The following is an 18,963-nucleotide window of genomic DNA, read 5'->3' on the forward strand; positions in this document are numbered from 1 at the left end:
AGGCTAGTGAAGACATATGCACTAAGCACTTTTTGTTAGTGTCCGCACTTGAGCATAATAAATGAAGAAATGGTATAGGTAATTATAAAGAAAAAAAATTTGAGGTATATTCCTCCCCCTAAAAGGATAGGATGATTCCCTATAGTAAATGTCATACACTAGAAACGAAGAGTAGATAGGCAATGTCTTTCTGTTTTGTTTTGTGTATGTCGTTTTTTTCTTTGCATTTTTTAATTTTGGTGAAAGCGTCCTTGTATCCATGGAAAAATGGAACAATATGAAAGGGATATTGACGGGGACTAGTGAGACGCTATCTGGTTACCATGGCAACGGACCGGATATATCCAATATCATTACCATTTTTCTATTATGATTAATAATAATTGTTTTCTGCATAGTTCTGTCGAATATCTGAGGTGACAGTTCTCTATATTGTTGTGAAATAAACATAGATTATTCATCTATATATGTTATTTTCATATTATCATTTTATTATCTTCAGTTGTTCATGCCATATTCATGTAATTTTATTGCCACTTTGTAAAAGTACCTTATTTTTCACCATTTCAGCGACAGTGATAAAGGCCGTGCGTCGGCCGAAACGTCCTATCAAGTCGCTTACTACTTCGATACTACCATTTTTGTTGCAATAAAACTTAAATTTAGTTTACATCTGGATTTCCTGTGTACCTTTGTGTGTGCTGGGGTTATATTTCTTCATATTTCAATGATGAACATAGCTTTTTACACTGCTTGTTTGTGAGTATAAAATTAAAAACCCTGTCAAAAGTCCCTGGCTGTTATAAACTTTATTGCACTATGTTGGTTTTATCCTATTAAAACCGCTATTGACATCTATTCCTGGGAGGTCGTGGAGAGTTAGCCTGTCTAACCAATAATGTATCCTGGACACTGGTCTAGCGCAACAAGTACTGTAACAATTTGTACAGGAACCCGTAGTGGCCCTCACAAAACGTAGTGCAGCTGAAAGTGGTTCAAAAGTGGTTCAACTTCCACTAAGTCAAACGAAACAAATAAGACCTTCAATTTGATATGGTTTTAATGAAGTACATCTCAACATTTTGCATACATCCGTTTTCTTAAATACAGTCCAATGAGAGTCTGCAATAGAACCTTTTCAAGATCATGAGTCTTGTTCTTGGAACCGTCTTGGAACCGTTTTGAAGGATTCTGCCCTGACACCTTTAAAGGCCGACAGACGACATGAGCATCATGCGCTTCCTCAGTGAGTGTAGTCAAAATAAAATTAAGAATTTCCTATAAACAGTACAATTTTGCCATTTATATCTTGTACATCTATGTACAAGTATGTATTATGTTCAATAAACTTGTATTATGTTCAATAAACTTGTTATTTTATAATTCAAAACCTTGATTTCTACCACGTATTTAGAGTATATTACGCACTGCATAATGGCATTTTAATGAATATCAACTGACTCACTTTTCCGGGAGAATAGAAAATAAAATAAACATTACAGGTTTTGTTGATCAATTACTCCCACAATCTACAGAATCTAAACATGAAAAATCCTCTTTTAGCAATAATGTATAAATGAGACATAGTTAAGTCTAAACATACCATTATTTCCCTTTTTATAAGGGAAATTAGTGATCTATAAGACTTACATATAAATGCCATAGAGTCTCTCAGGCAGTTAGAACACGAGAAAGGTTACATTCATTTTTTTAAAACCAAAATTACAATGTTAGTTCATTTGTGTGCACGATTTGTTCTGCAGGCAACAGTAATAAGATGTCAACGACTTTAAATTATTGCTCGGCCAGCTAGGAATGCTTTCAGTATAGGGCAAATTTACACAAAAGGCAGGGATTTCATTCTGCTCTATTGTTTGAATACTATCATGACCATTATTGCCTCTTAAACACTGCTTAATAGTTTTACGACTGAGGCTATTTTAAGATAAGTATCATATCAATAGTTCTGAGACAACATAATAAAGAAGTAAATGTTGGAAATAATTGCAAACTACTTCACCCAAAACATTTTCTTTTTCTTTTGGCCAGACTCATCTTATGGTGGACAAGCAGGAATGGAGTAAGAAATAAAGATTTTTATCAAATATTGAAATGTTTCATAGTTACATAGTTAGTCCAACAAAAAACACCTTTGTGCTTAAATTATAAGAGGTGCACGACTCCCAGAGTCTGATCCAGAACTCCCTACAGTATAATATGTTCAATAATGAAGACAGAACTCCGCACAGAAGAATAAGGGTATGTGCACACACACTAATTACGTCCGTAATTGACGGACGTATTTCGGCCGCAAGTACCGGACCGAACTCAGTGCAGGGAGCCGGGCTCCTAGCATCATAGTTATGTACGATGCTAGGAGTCCCTGCCTCGCTGCAGGACAACTGTCCCATACTGAAAACATGATTACAGTACGGGACAGTTGTCCTGCAGAGAGGCAGGGACTCCTAGCATCGTACATAACTATGATGCTAGGAGCCCGGCTCCCTGCACTGAGTTCGGTCCGGGACTTCCGGCCGAAATACGTCCGTCAATTACGGACGTAATTAGTGTGTGTGCACATACCCTAAGATCACTTTATTTACTTGTCAGCTCTGTAGGAGTATGTTTACATATGCAGGGACCTAGCTATAGGGGGTGCAAAGGTAGCAATCATATTAGGTCTTGGTGCCTGAAAGGGCCCAAAATGTCCAACTGTCATTTAAGAAGTCAACACTATTATATATGGTACATGATAGATGGGGGCCCTGTTACAGATTTTGCATTGGGGCCCAGGAGTTTCAAGTTACTCCTCTGCACGTGTGGCAGATTTGGTGCGCAAATTTCTGGGACTGCTCCATACATCTAAATGAGGTTTGTAAAAATCCATGCACATGTTACAGAAATAGCCCATTCAGATATATGGAATAGCTTTTGAGTTGCTTAAATATCTGCAACAAATCCGCCGCATGTGAACATACCCTAAAGATCTTGATAAAGGCTCCCAAGGGTACAGTGAAGGAAATGAGTATTTGATCCCTTGCTGATTTTGTAAGTTTGCCCACTGTCAAAGACATGAACAGTCTAGAATTTTTAGGCTAGGTTTATTTTACCAGTGAGAGATAGATTATATTTTAAAAAAAAACAGAAAATCACATTGTCAAAATTATATATATTTATTTGCATTGTGCACAGAGAAATAAGTATTTGATCCCTTTGGCAAACAAGACTTAATACTTGGTGGCAAAACCCTTGTTGGCAAGCACAGCAGTCAGGCGTTTTTTGTAGTTGATGATGAGGTTTGCACACATGTTAGATGGAATTTTGGGCCACTCCTCTTTGCAGATCATCTGTAAATCATTAAGATTTCGAGGCTGTCGCTTGGTAACTCGGATCTTCAGCTCCCTCCATAAGTTTTCGATGGGATTAAGGTCTAGAGACTGGCTAGGCCACTCCATGACCTTAATGTGCTTCTTTTTGAGCCACTCCTTTGTTGCCTTGGCTGTATGTTTCGGGTTATTGTCGTGCTGCAAGACCCAGCCACGAGCCATTTTTAATGTCCTGGTGGAGGGAAGGAGGTTGTCACTCAGGATTTGACGGTACATGGCTCCATCCATTCTCACATTGATGCGGTGAAGTAGTCCTGTGCCCTTAGCAGAGAAACACCCCCAAAACATAATGTTTCCACCTGCATGCTTGACAGTGGGGACGGTGTTCTTTGGGTCATAGGCAGCATTTCTCTTCCTCCAAACACGGCGAGTTGAGTTAATGCCAAAGAGCTCAATTTTAGTCTCATCTGACCACAGCACCTTCTCCCAATCACTCTCAGAATCATCCAGATGTTCATTTGCCAGCTTCAGACGGGCCTGTACATGTGCCTTCTTGAGCAGGGGGACCTTGCGGGCACTGCAGTATTTTAATCCATTATGGCGTAATGTGTTACCAATGGTTTTCTTGGTGATTGTGGTCCCAGCTGCCTTGACATCATTAACAAGTTCCCCCCGTGTAGTTTTCGGCTGAGCTATCACCTTCCTCAAGATCAAGGATACCCCACGAGGTGAGATTTTGCATGGAGCCCCAGATCGATGTCGATTGACAGTCATTTTGTATGTCTTCCATTTTCTTACTATTGCACCAACAGTTGTCTCCTTCTCACCCAGCGTCTTACTTATGGTTTTGTAGCCCATTCCAGCCTTGTGCAGGTCTATGATCTTGTCCCTGACATCCTTAGAAAGCTCTTTGGTCTTGCCCATGTTGTAGAGGTTAGAGTCAGACTGATTAATTGAGTCTGTGGACAGGAGTCTTTTATACAGGTGACCATGTAAGACAGCTGTCTTTAATGCAGGCACCAAGTTGATTTGGAGCGTGTAACTGGTCTGGAGGAGGCTGAACTCTTAATGGTTGGTAGGGGATCAAATACTTATTTCTCTGTGCACAATGCAAATAAATATATATAATTTTGACAATGTGATTTTCTGTTTTTTTTTAAATATAATCTATCTCTCACTGGTAAAATTAACCTAGCCTAAAAATTCTAGACTGTTCATGTCTTTGACAGTGGGCAAACTTACAAAATCAGCAAGGGATCAAATACTTATTTCCTTCACTGTATGTTCACACATTGGAGATTTGTTGCAAAAAGTTTTTCAACTCTCCCATTTATTTAAATGGGATTTGTAACAGTCTATGCACATGCTGCAGAAAAAAACCAGCTTCATATATATGACACAGCTTTTCAGTCTCAGAAATTTAAAATGCAAAAAATCTGCTTGTGTGAACATACGCTTAGGCTGCTGAAAGGTTGCGTCAGTGAAAATGGTGATCCTACTTTTTTGTGGAATGCGTGAATTGCTGACTTCCTTATTATAGTTACTAAGGACAAAAACAACATGCATACATCAAGTTCAACATTTCCCCTACCCAGAGAAAGGGTAAACCAAACTATTGGCCAACTGTAACCAATTTAGCCCAACAAGAAGAAAACATTTCCCTCTTTGATCACGTCACCAGATTTCCCAGTGAGGCAATCGGAGACTGAGTGGACCCTCTGCAGCTGGCCCTGGGGACCTATAATGGACCCTAGGGCTGTCTGTTCAGTAAGGGCCTGTTCACATCAGCATTGGGCTCCCATTTGACTTTCCGTTTATCTGTTCCTCCGCTAAAACAGATGAACGGAAAGCCAAACGGAATCCCAACGCTGATGTGATCAGGCCCTGTCTGCTATTAGGGCCCGCTAACGTTGCTCTAACAGCAGCCTGTGTAATAGTGACACAGAAGATAATGTAGTAGCATACAGAATTATGCTACTACATGATAAGTATAAAAAAAGTTGAATAGTAAATTTTTTCAAGTAAAGATAGTCCCCAGAAATAAGTAAATGAAAAGTGATTATTTACTATTAAATACATTTTCTTACAAAAAAAACCTACACATATTAGGAATCCACACGACCATACTATCCTGAAGAATTCATGATTATTTAGTATAAAACGGGAACAGTGTTAAAAATAAGCACAATAACAATGCAGACGAAAAATGAATTGTATAAATTAGACAGCAATTTATATGCACACCCAACCTGCACCGAAAAAATAAAATAAATTCCTTCCACATAAATTAAAGCCTCATACAGCCACATCAATGACAAAATAAAAAAGTTATGGCTGCAGAAATACAGAAAGGCAAAAACGGGGAAAAAATATATAGCTGGTCATTATAAAAGAACATCAGCTATTTATTTTTTTGCCTATATAGTGCAGCATAGGCTATAACTAATGTAAAGGCTCCTGTGTATACCTAATGTATACCTGTTATAGTTGATGGGCCATTTATGGAATATCTTCCATCTTTGTTCATCCTTCTCCTCTGATATTGTTCCTCTAATGCAGCCTACATTTCCCATGACAATTTTGGCTTTGCAGAGGCAGTGGAGTCTTATTACACTGCACTTGCTCTGCTCTAAATCCTTTCTAAGTGCAGCAAGTGAGAGATCAATGACGTAGAGATTATGTACTCACACTGCAGGGTCTCAGTGCATCCTATGTGATGCAGTTTCAGCCTGTCTCCCCTGCCTCTTGCTAGTGATAGGTTTCTGTCAGCTCTTAATAGCAGGAGACAGGGGAGAGCAGAGTGAAGCTGCATCTCATAGAAATACACTGGACTCTTTGCACGCAACACTCACAAATAGTATGGACAGTGTGAGTAAGGGGAGATTTGTAGCTCGGCAGCTCATCACTGTTTGGACTCACCTATTATATTACTGCACTTCTGGTCCATTAGATAGGGTAGAAATTATATATTTTGCAGCATTCTATGTATGGTTTCCACTTTTCCCACCCAAAAATACAGTCTAGGTTAACATGCATAAAGAGTGAATGTGGTTTTGGGAGCGTGGCTTCACAAGGAGTGTGATTTTACATGTGGAGTTTCAATGTCTTTTTGGCAAAGGTGGCTATACACATAGATTAGATTAGATTCATGTCGGCCAAACCCCTCCCACACACAGACACTGTGCCCCTGAATAAAATCAAGTCACACAAATAGAGTGCCACATAAAAAAGTACCACATGCTGTGCTCCATACAAATAATAGTGCCACACACAGTGCCCTCTATAGAAAGTGATATACATGGTGCTCCCTGTAGACAGTACCACGAATAGTGCCCCTGTAGAAAGTTCCACACAAAGTGCTCCTTGTAAACAGTGCCAAACACTGTCCCCTGTAGATAGTGCCCCACACAGTACTCCCTGTAGACAGTGTTACACACGGTGTTCCCTGTAGACAGTGCAACACACAGTGCTCCCTGTAGACAGTGCCACACACAGTGCCCCCTGTAGACAGTGCCACACACAGTGCCCCCTGTAGATAGTGCCCCACACACAATCCCTGTAGATAGTACCTTACACAGTGCCCCTGTAGATAGTGCCCACCCAGTGCCATCGGTAAATAGTGCCCCACATAGTGCCCCCTGTAGAGAGAGCCCCATAAAATACCCCCTGTAGATAGTGGCACACACACAGTTCCATTTGGAGATAGTGCCCCACACAGTGCCATCTGTAGACAGTGCCCCACACAGTGCCATCTGTAGATAGTGCCTATGTATCCGTAGATAGAGCCGTGATTGGCTGCAGCGATCATGTGAATGATGTACAGGATGTCATCACTGTAGGACTGGCTGGGACAACAGGATTGTCGACACTGAAGCGACAGGGGAATTTAAAAGGTGATTAATCTTTTTTATATTTTATATCATCGTCATTAGGCCGGATTCACACGAGCGTGTGCATTTTGCGCACGCAAATAACGCAGCGTTTTGCGCGCGCAAAAGGTCCATACCTTATACATGACACATATGGTACAATACTTCTATACAATTGACTATACCATCATACTGAGATAGATGCGCTATCAGGGGCGTAGCTAAAGGCTCATGGGCCCCGATTCAAAGGTTCTCCTTGGGCCCCCCCCCCCCCAAACTTCTCAGGGCCGATGGCCCGCAGCTTTTAGCTGCATCGCTGGGTTTCCTAAGTGATCCAACCATGCAGCACTAGCAGCCAGAGGCGTCACTAAGTACTTAAAATGTCAGGGGGAATAGCCCCAATATATATGTGCCCCCCCCCCCAAAAAAAAATGTGTTCATGTATGAATATGTGAATATATATATATATATATATATATATATATATGAGACAGCATATCTATAGCACTACAACCCTAAAGTTATGGATAAGATAAGATACAGCGGCTCAGCAGACAGTATCAGACATTATAGGATTAGATACAGTGGCTCAACAAATAGTATCACACGATAGGATTAAACACAGTGGCTCAGTAGACAGTATCACGCATGATAGGATTAGATACAGTGGCTCAACAAACAGTATCACACATGATAGGATTAGACACAGTGGCTCAGCAGACAGTATCACACATGATAGGATTAGATACAGTGGCTCAACAAACAGTATCACACATGATATGATTAGACAGTGGCTCAGCAGACAGTACTACACATGATAGGATTAGATACAGCGGCTCAGCAGACAGTACTGCACATGATAGGATTAGATACAGCGGCTCAGCAGACAGTATCACACATGATAGGATTAGACACAGTGGCTCAGCAGACAGTATCACACATGATAGGATTAGATACACAGCTCAACAGACAGTATCACATATTATAGGATTAGATATAGGGCCCAGCAGACATGATAGGATTAGATACAGTGGCTCAGCAGACAGTATCACACATGATAGGATTAGACACAGTGGCTCAGCAGACTGTATCACACATGATTGGATTAGATATAGGGCCCAGCAGACAGTATCACACATGATTGGATAGATACATTGGCTCAGCAGACAGTATCACACATGATCGGATTAGATATAGGGCCCAGCTCGCTGACATTGCTGCTCCAGCGCTGGACCCAGGAAAGGTAAGAATAATAATTATTTTCCTTTTTGATGTGATACTAATTATTTTTGTGTATTTCTTTTTTTACAAGTTCGGTTGTTGGACTACTTCAGATTCGAGGACGACTTCGATAACTGCGGTTTTTTTCATTCTCAATAAAATGCATAACGAGGGTTGTGTGGAATTTTTATTTCAATAAAATATTTTATCTATGTCTTTGTATTTGTTTAAACTTTATAACTACCGCCCTAGTAATTGTCGCTGGCTGATTCACAACGGCCATTACTAAGGGGGAGACTTAATGTTAGACATCAACAGGTTAACACTAATCCCCATTATTACCCTGGTACCCAGCGCCACCAGTTAGAGCCGGGTAAGATCTAGTACCCGACCATCTGTAGTGACAGAGGGGCACTGGGGCGGCCGCAGTCTGGTATTATTAGGCTGGGAAAGGCCACAAACTGTGACCCTTCTCACCCTGGTAATGCTAGGCTGCTGCTGCTATGTTGTATCTGGCTGGTTATAAAAATGGGGGAACCCAACATCGTGCTGTCCAATTATTTCTAAAAAAAAAATTGACATGGGGTCCCCCCCATTTTTCATAACCAGCCAGATACAACACAGCAGCAGCAGGCTAGCATTACCAGGGTGGGAAGGGCCACTGTTTTTGGCCTTTCCCAGCCTAATAATACCAGCCTGCGGTCACCCCAGTATCCGACCATCACTACAGATGGTCGGGTACTGGATCATACCCGGCTCTTCCTGGCACCCCTGGTGGCGGTGGGTACCAGGGTAATAATGGGGGTTAGTGTTAGCCTTTTCACCGGCTAACACTAAGCCCCGCCTTAGTAATGGACGCTGTCAATCTGTCAGCGGCATTAGTAAGTTGGCAGCGATAAAGTTTAAAAAAAATACAATATCATAGAAAAAATAGATTTATTGAAATAAAACACCCCCACACAACCCTCATTAACCATTTTATTGAGAATAAAAAAGCCGTCATCGAAGTAGTCCTCAAATCCGACGTAGTACAACAACCGAACCTGTAAAAAAACACAAAAAAAACAAAACATTAGTAAGGGCCTGTTCACATCACCGCTGCCCTTACGTTGATGGGTTCCGTCGGGTTAACCCCTCAACACAAAGGCAAACTGAAACCTCCGCTTCAGTTTCCCTCACCATTGATATCAATGGTGACGAAAACGTTGCTAAAGATTTCCGTTTCTCACCGTTGTGGCAGGGTTCCGTTGTTTTGCATTGTCGACTGCGCTACTGATTCTGCCAAAACAACGGAACCCGTTTACAACGGTGACAAATGGACACCATTAGCAAAGTTTCCATCACCATTGAGATCAATGGTGATGCAAACGGAAGCTAAGGTTTCCGTTTGCATTTACGTTGAGGGGTTAACCAGATGGAACCCCTCAATGGAAGGGCAGCGGTGATGTGAACAGGGCCTTAGATACAGGGCCAATGTGCATGTGTAATACTGTTTGTTGGACCCTGTATCTAAGCCTAATGCAGGCTTAGATACAGGGTCCAGCAGACAGTATTCTTATGCAGTATAAGCTGGGGCCCTGTATCTAAGCCTAACACACGGTAGGCTTTAAAGGTTGTCCAGTCCCTAATCATTGATGGCCTATCCTCAGTATAGGTCATCAATAGCTGATGGGTTGGGGTCAGACACCCGGGACCCTCGCCAATCAGCTGTTTTGAAGGGGTTGCAGCCGCTCGTACGAGTGCTGCTTCCCCTTCATTTCCTTCACTTGCTCACACTGTGAATCGCTGACACGTCCGTTTGAGAAAGTGACCGGAATGAAGGGGAAATAGCACTCATACGAGCGGCTGCAACCCCTTCAAAACAGCCGTGTAATTTATTACATAGGCCCCAGTTACTATAGTAACTTTTCATTGATGTGGTGCAGGGGGCTGCGGGCCCGGTCGCAATTGTGACAACTGCGACCCATATAGCTACGCCACTGTGCACTATAGTATGACAATATGTGATCTATGTTTAGATTATATTATAAAAAGCACTACATAATCTCAAAATCTCAGAATTTATCTAAAAACTCGTTCTAGAATGTATATAACAACTGATAATAGTGGTTTGTATAATCATTCTCCTGATTAAACCACGATATGATGCTTAAATGGACATACATAAATACGAAAAATGCTTTAATCAAGCGAAATTCGCATTACCTTTACCAAGATGGCCGACAGTGACGTCACATACATGCGCAATTAAATCTTCAGGACGCCGGAAGTCTACACACATGAGGAAACGGATCCAGAGTGTAACATGGTATCGATTTCAATTATTCACACATGTAAATGTTTAACAATGTATACACCAATCAAGAACTTTATGCACTTTAGCTATGTATAAAGAAATGTTATTAATCACTAAAGTGTAAATCAATCACTGTTGAAATGATACATATTTTGTAACACAATGTCAATGTAACGAATTTATTACTATTTGGATGTTTTGTATTAATTTCAGTATGCTTGAAAAAGGCTCATCATATAGGGCCGAAACGTTGCACAAGGGTAACTAAAAACCCATTTTTCACTTTTGAATCGGAGTGCTGTCTATTTTTGGATATATTGGAAACTTTGGAACCAAGGATCGGGTTCCTAAGGCATGCACCCATCTGTTATTCAAGCTGGTGCTGCTGGGCGGTGGACATTTTATATATATATATATATATATATATATATTATTTTTACATGGTTATGGAGGCATCAGGTCTGTTCACAACACAAATACAATACAAACATTTTTATTAAAAATTTCTAAGCCAAAAACAAATGATTATAACAATAGATACATTAGTGACCATATATTCATTTTTATACCGCACTGTGCTATTTTTGTACATCTTTGTCATTCTTTGTGGCAAAAATATTTGTAAACGTCACATGTGCTTTTTAGACTTTGATGAATAGATTAATTTATTTGTGTAAATTTGTACATAGAAAGGGTAAAGCAATTTCTTTACAGCCTACATAATGTCAAGTGATGTGATTAAATTAATAGTGCCACTCACTTTTATAAAGTAAAAAGATTGAAATAAAAAAATTGTTTGAGTCCGAAATGATTAGTGGATTAAACTGAGAAGCTTCATCATGCACATTATCTTAACAAAGCAATGCTAACAATTCAATCAGAATTGAATTATCAGCTAAATGGGCTCATTTTAAAACACATCCAAGATTAAATCAGGTCAAATTATTTTATTGAATTAGAAGGTATATTCTTAAAATGAGATTTGGAGAATTAGTTAAGGTCCTATTACACGGCCTGAAATGGGCCATGGAAAAGAGCGCCGATCAACGAGGCAGCTTATTGAGCGTTGCTCGATTGCTCTTTCGCAAGGAGCAATGCTTTGTTATATATGGGATATGGGGTTGAGTGATCATTACTACGATCGTTGGTCCCCATACATTACCACCATGTTAGCAGTACATATTCCTGTTTAAATAGGAAGATGTGCTGCTGACAACGATAATATCTATTGCTGCATATATGAGTGTTTGCTCGTTCATCGTCTCTTCTGCAATTTATAAATTATTTTTAGAGAAAATGCTAAAACTGACAGTTTTGAGAGAGACCTGTTTTGGACGCTGGTTTCCAGTAGTATAACCACATACTGTTGGTTTAGAGCCCTAAAATCTAGTGACGGGTTCCCTTTAAAGATAGAAACAAAAAAAATTACTTTATGTTAAAAATCTGTAAGCATACATTCAGCTACATATTATGTCGAGGGACTGTTCTGTTTGAGGGATAAGTACATCCTCAAAAAATTCACTGAAGTGATAAATGAGTAAAATGTATAATTTTTATTTCATAGCTATCTAAAAACAGGGGTACAATCACCACTGTGAAAAGCCCAACCGTGTATTTAAAAACGTATTAAACACAATACTCCCAGTCCTAATTCGTTTGCGAACCCTTTGTGACTGGGTATGTAGACAGAGATATCAAAATATGGAATCAGCGTATAACATTGGTAAAGCAGTGGTTTGGACCCTCGTTCACACAGGAGCCTGCGTTAACCGCACCAGATTCTCCCAATGTACAGATGCACAACAATGCCACTGCCCCCTACGCAAAATTCCCTCACTTCACCCGACCCTACGCGTTTCTATACTTATCATCAGGGGTCTGTCAGTCTGGCCAGGATGCCAGCGATATATCTTCAGCAGCAGGTATTCTACTGCACAACACGGAAGCATGCACGCATAGATGTCAGCGGCATGCTTCACTCTGAGTCACTATGAACTGAATACTCCGCCCCCTGGCTCCGGCAGCATACATCAAACAGCCAATCACACTGGCCCAGCACATCCATGATGCTCAACCATGTGACTCCCGGCTGTCAGCTGACATACCCGGAAGTAACAATGTAAACAACACAGAGCATGCTGACTCAATGGGAGGCTGTAGAAGTATCTGTTTGCTACACAAAGCCTCATGCTATTCAAGGATGGAGTATAACACTATTAGGTTGGATATATGTTGCGGATCAGCTCAGGACCGCAATTGGACTACCACGATAGGAGCACCTACCCTGAAATTACATAATATATGGATGGAAGAACGACGTAATTGTAAACCTCACATAAAACATATGACACACTCCTGGACTCAATTGCCATAAAGCCCTATGACTTGATATGGATTGTATATTAAATAAAACAGGTATAATTTGTTTGGGATTGGGATAACCTCATTCTGCGTAAAGAGGCCCAATGGATCTACAGACTGGCTTGCGTACATCCTGAAGGTTTAAACGAGCAAACAAATTATACCTGTTTTATTTAATATACAATCCATATCAAGTCATAGGGCTTTTTTGGTCCTCTGGGTGGGGGTATGGTAATGCATTCCTAGTCCCAGTGTAGTCACTTGTAATATATCAATCAATAAGTAGCAGGTATGGCAATTGAGTCCAGGAGTGTGTCATATGTTTTATGTGAGGTTTACAATTACGTCGTTCTTCCATCCAAAGTATGGGAGCATGGCCCGTAAAATGCAAAAGACGAGACATATTCCATAATTTTCTGAACATTTTTACGGCACGGACACCCATTCGTAGCGATACGGAAAGGTGTCCGCGGCCAATAGAACTGAATGGGTCCGTAATTGCCGACCGTATTATGGTTGGCAATTACGGAGAATTTGAAACGCTCGTGTGCAATGGGGCCTTAGAACAGAGATGTAAAACATGCTTTGACCACATTGTTTTTGTGCAGAATAGATAAGGCTAGGTTTACTGCCCACTCTGATTTTGAGAGACTTATGTGAGACTTGTATGAGAGTGTGGGGGAACCCAATAGAGACTTTTGGGCATCTGCTAACCTAAGCTTTTATTATAGACTTGAAGCTATGTAATATTAAAAGGCTTAGGGTCCATGGCTGATGTATTTAGGTATTTCAGCTGCTGCAAATTGATAGCAGAGATGAGATTTACATCCCCAAGGGGGGCGGGGATGGAACAGGGGTTGAGAAATAAATATATAATGAGAATTTTTTTCTCCTCTATATGGGTTGGTGGGAAAGTATTTTTACGATTGTAAACTATGTTCTCTGCTTGTGATTTGATAAGTTAATAAATAAATAAAAAACAATCATCCACTGCCATCATATACAGTATATTAAAGGATATGTAAACCTTTGAAAGGCAATATTTTTTAATAAAAAAGGTCAGTGTGATTAGTGCAACATTCTAAATAGTTTTTATTAAAAATTTGTTTTACTTTATGATATACAGCTGCTGTATCTTTCGCTAAATCCTGCTCCCGTCAGATCCACAGGACTGAAGGGTTGAGTGACATCGGGTCCTGCGTATCTATCCACCTGTAATCTATCACATCTAAATTCATAACTTTTATGTGATAGATTTCAGGTGGATCCTGTGTGTCAGAGACACACAGGACCCGCTGACACTGAACCCATCAAGTCCGCAGTCAGGTCATAACGAACGATACAGCTGCTCTGTATAGAGAATAAAACAATAAAACATTTTTTAATAAAACTATTTAGAACATTGCACTAATCACACTGAGGCCCCATGCACATGACCGTGGAAAAACTCTGTAATTGCGGACCGCAATACGGGCACAGTCATGTGCATGAGGCCGACTGACCTTTTTCTTTTAAAAAAACCAAACATATTGCCTTTCAAAGGTTTACATAGCCTTTAAAATGTCAGTGTGGTACAGCCAGCTCAGGACAATTCGATTTGCAGTCTGAATTCTTTATAATTATAAAACTGTGCATTCCTAGTACAGTTGTGCCTCTTTCCATTTACCATTCCAGCACAGCATTGATTAATAAAACAACCAAAGATGGAATTTTTTTCGTGCACTTTTGTAAACCTCTCCAATGCTTCAGCCATCATTGCTGAAATAGTTAAATGTGATCATTTGTAAATATATACAGTTTGAATGAAAGGCATCCATATTAAGTGTAGTGAGCATGATAAATTTAGCAATAAATTGTGCATTCAGCCATGCTGGAAATGATGCCCTCGCACCCTCATCTCCGCACTTTGATTCATAAACTTTTTTTTTATCAACCTGCAAAGAAGTTCCAATCAATCAGCATAGTCATCTAAAAATAATCAGACAAGCATATGCAGAGGGAAAAAATATCACCTTCCAAAATGATGGCTGCCTATACACAAAGGCAGCAATGTATTTAATAATATATCACGTCTTTCTAGAGCCAAGTCAGAGCTGCTGTACTTCAGCTATCACAATTTAAATAATTTTAACCAGTTTTTACAGATATATTTAAATATTTAAAACTAAATCATTTATTAGACTAAAGAGGCTCTGTCACCACATTATAAGTGCCCTACCTTCTACATAATGGGATCGGCGCTGTAATGTAGATTACAACAGTGTTTTTTATTTAGAAAAACTATCAATTTTGACGGAGTTATGACCTATTTTAGATTTATGCTAATGACTTTCTTAATGCCCAACTGGACGTGTTTTTACTTTTTGACCAATTGGGCATTGTAAAGAAGTGTATGACGCTGACCAATCAGCATCATACACTTCTCTCCATTCATTTACTCAGCACATAGTGATCTCGCGAGATCATGATGTGCAGTCACATACTCACACATTAACGTTACTGAAGTGTTTTAAGAGTGAATAGACATCGCTTCCAGCAAGGACGCGATGTCTATTCACAATCCCGACACTTCGGTAACGTTTGTGTGAGACTTACAGCACAGCAAGCATAATCTCGCGAGATCACGCTGTAAGCTGTCATTTACAGAGTGATCTTGCAAGATTACGCTTGCTGTGCTGTAAATCCCGCACAAACGTTACCGAAGTGTCGGAATTGCGAATAGACATCGCGTCCTGGCTGGAGGTGATGTCTATTCACTGTCAAGACACTTCAGTAACATTAATGTGTGAGTATGTGACTGCACATCATGATCTAGCAAGATCACGATGTGCTGAGTAAATGAATGGAGAGAAGTTTATGACGCTGATTGGTCAGCGTCATACACTTCTCTCCACAACGCCATTTGTGAGCAAATTTGTATGATGGCACCCTCAGTCGAATATTCCTGGAGGACAGCCAGACCTTCGTGCCAGGAAGAAACTGAGGAGGTTCTCTTCTCCTTGTGTCCGCCTTTCGTTTCATGCGGTCGACTGCCAGCAGGATGGAGGATCAAGTCTGATGCCAGATCTGCATAAAGTCCCTAAAGGAAGTGTCAGCTGTTGGTACCTCGGACGTATCAGGCACTGAGAGACTAATTCGTGGGTGTTGGCCATAGACAATATAGAACTGTGTATTGTATGAGAATTCAGCCCGCGGGAGCAACTGCACCCAGTCATCATGCTGCTTGGAGATTAAGAGGCGTAGGTAGATCTCAAAGGTCTGATAGATCCTCTCAACCTGACCATTGGACTGACGATGGTAGGCAGAGGAAAAGTCCAACTTTACACCTAGGAGTCCGCAGAGGGCTCTCCAGAACTTCGAGGTAAACTAAACCCCCGATCAGACACAATATGCTGTGGCAAGCCGTGCAGGCGGAAGATGTGTTGGATGAAAAGCATGGCCAGTTGAGGAGCAGAAGGAAGACCGGTCAGAGGAACGAAGTGGGCCATCTTCGAAAATCGTTCCACCACCACCCAGACAATACTGCATCCAGCAGAGAGAGGCAGGTCAGTGATAAAGTCCATAGCTATATGCTGCCAGGGAGCATCAGGCACAGGTAATGGCTGGAGCAGGCCAGCAGGTCTGGAGTGAGCGACCTTGTTAGCTGCACACACTGAGCAGGAAGAAACAAAGTCCATAATGTCCTTGGGCAGCGTGGGCCACCAGAAATGACGAGCAATCAGATCTCGGGTCTTACGGGTACCCGCGTGACCTGCCAGTCTAGAGGAGTATCCACAGCGGAGGATTCTCCCCCTGTCAGCCAGGCACACAAAAGTCCTCCCTGGAGGAATGTCCCCAACTTGCAGGGAATTGACAGAGACAATGCAAGATGGATCAATAATGTTCTGTGGAATTTCCATGGGGTCTTCTGTCTCGAAAGACCTGGACAAGGCATCGGCCCTCACATTTTTGTCAGCCGGGAGATAATAGAGCTCAAACTGGAACCTGGTAAAGAACAGCGACCACCTGGCCTTACGAGGATTCAGCCGTTGGGCCGTCTGGAGATAGGTGAGATTCTTGTGGTCCGTACAAATTGGGATGGGATAAGCTGCGCCCTCTAGTAGATGTCTCCACTCCTCCAGAACCAATTTGATGGCCAGTAACTCCCGTTCCCCAATCAAGTAGTTGCGTTCTGCGGAAGAGAAGAGCTTAGAGAAATATTCATATATCATTGACTTGCCCTTGGAACCTCTCTGGAACAGGAGTGCACCAGCACCGACAGAGGAGGCGTCCACCTCCAACGAGAACTGTAGAGAAACATGTGGATGATGGAGGATAGAGGCTGACGTGAAGGCACTCTTCAGGCTAGTGAATGCGGACTCTGCCTCAGGAGTCCACAGCTTGGCGTTCATGCCCTTCTTGGTGAGGTTAGAGATAGGAGATGTCAGTGAGGAGAAGTTTGGGATGAAATGTCTGTAAAAATTGGCGAATCCCAGAAAGCGCGGTATGACCCTCAAGCCTTGAGGGCGTGACCATTCCAGGACGGACGTTACCTTTTCAGGATCCATCTCGAGACCTCGATTCGAGACGATATAGCCCAGGAAGGGTAGAGCATCTCTCTCAAACACGCACTTCTCCAACTTAGCGTACAGACGATTCTCTCTTAATCGCAGCAAAACTTGACGGACATGTCTCTGATGAGTCATAGGATCTGGAGAAAAAAATCAAGATGTCATCAAGATAGACTACTACACAAACATAGAGGAGGTCACAGAAGATGTCATTAATGAACTTCTGGAAGAGCATGGGAGCATTACACAGGCCGAAGGGCATTACTAGATATTCATAGTGTCCATGACGGGTGTTAAATGCAGTCTTCCATTCGTCACCCCGGCGAATCCGGATTCGGTTGTAAGCCCCATGCAGGTCCAGTTTGGAAAAATCTTGGCAGCACGTATGCGATCAAATAGTTCTGAGATCAATGGCAACGGATACTTATTTTTCACCGTGATCTGGTTGAGACCCCGGTAGTCGATACAGGGACTCAGAGAACCATCCTTTTTCTTGACGAAGAACCCGGCTCCTGCCGGGGAGGGAGATTTCCATATGAAGCCCCACTCCAAGTTCTCTTTAACATAGGTGGACATGGACCGAGTCTCTGGTAAGGAGAGAGGATATACCCTACCACGAGGAAGGGATGCACCAGGAATCCGCTCGATAGGACAGTCATACACCAGGTGTGGGGGCAGAGTCTCCGTCTCCCTCTTGCTGAACACGTTTGAAAATGCAGCATAATGACCAGGCAATACTGCCAATGACTGAGGCAGAGGAGGCTGAGCCGAACGAATCTGTCCCAGGCAACGGTTGTGACACTCGGGGCCCCACTAGAGAACCTCTCCAAAGTTCCAGTCCAGGACTGGAGCATGAAATCGGAGCCAAGGCAGGCCCAGCAGCACGGGGTTAACGGCCTTGTACAAGACAAAAAACGATAAAAGCTCGGAGTGGAGAGCTCCCACTTGGAGCCTCAGCGGCTTGGTCACAGCTTTAACTGGGACTGGCAGAGGTAGTCCATTTACCGATGCAACCGTCAACGGCCTCTCCAGAGGGATAGTGGGTAATTGAAGATCCACCAGGTCTCTACAAATGAAATTAGCAGCGGATCCAGTGTCCAGATACGCAGAGACCCGAAGCGTTTTCTCACTGGACACTATGGTCACGGGTATGGACAATTTAGACGGAAGTCCTTTTTTTACCCAAGGTTGTCTCTCCTAGCAACCCTAGGCTTTGGGATTTTTGGGAACACAGACGCACAAGATGGCCTCTGAGGCCGCAATATAGATAGAGTCCTGAAGTGTGTCGGCGTTGTTTCTTCTGGGTGGATAGCTTACACTGGTCCATCCTCACAGACTCC

General features: G+C 41.8%; 1 protein-coding gene across 1 annotated transcript in view; it reads right to left on the reverse strand.

Moving 5' to 3' along the window:
* LOC142749632 (neuronal acetylcholine receptor subunit alpha-7) overlaps positions 1-18,963 on the reverse strand; it is a 220,231-nt gene that overhangs the window by 108,048 nt on the left and 93,220 nt on the right. The window lies entirely within an intron of this gene.

Source organism: Rhinoderma darwinii, chromosome 3, assembly GCF_050947455.1.
Source record: "Rhinoderma darwinii isolate aRhiDar2 chromosome 3, aRhiDar2.hap1, whole genome shotgun sequence".
Taxonomy (NCBI): Eukaryota; Metazoa; Chordata; class Amphibia; order Anura; family Rhinodermatidae; genus Rhinoderma; species Rhinoderma darwinii.